Below are 488 nucleotides of genomic sequence, written 5' to 3' on the forward strand. Positions count from 1 at the left end.
AGGAATGCCACGATAGGTGTCGTATTCCTATAGGTAGATGTGATCAGCTGAGAATCAGCTGATGCAAGCTTGACTCACGTGACCTGCCAGAACTAACGCTAACGCTTAATTTATTGTCTATCAAAAAAAAAAAAGAGTTGGCTCGCAATTGCTTAAACGAGTTGTCAGGAATTTGAATCTTATTCTGTTACGGCTCTACGTCACGAAGTAACACATTTGCATAATGTCTGCCCACGTTCTAAGTTACGTCGCCAACTTGCCCGCCCACAAATCAACTTCGCGCTGTGGATCGCCGGATCGGCTTTCATTGTGGACAAAGAGGAGTCCAGCCCGGGGTCGTCACATGTTTGGTTGCCGCAAGCCCGCTGGCCGCCGTTCACTCAAGCTGGCCTCTGCTCACTCTAGGCCGCCGGCCGCCGCTCACTCTAGCCGCCGTGTGTTTCGTTGTGAAAGCGAAACTACTTTGTTTGGTCTTCCAAAAGAGGACA

This window comes from Sinocyclocheilus anshuiensis, unplaced genomic scaffold (genome assembly GCF_001515605.1).
Source record: "Sinocyclocheilus anshuiensis isolate Anshui unplaced genomic scaffold, SAMN03320099.WGS_v1.1 scaffold387, whole genome shotgun sequence".
Classification (NCBI taxonomy): domain Eukaryota; kingdom Metazoa; phylum Chordata; class Actinopteri; order Cypriniformes; family Cyprinidae; genus Sinocyclocheilus; species Sinocyclocheilus anshuiensis.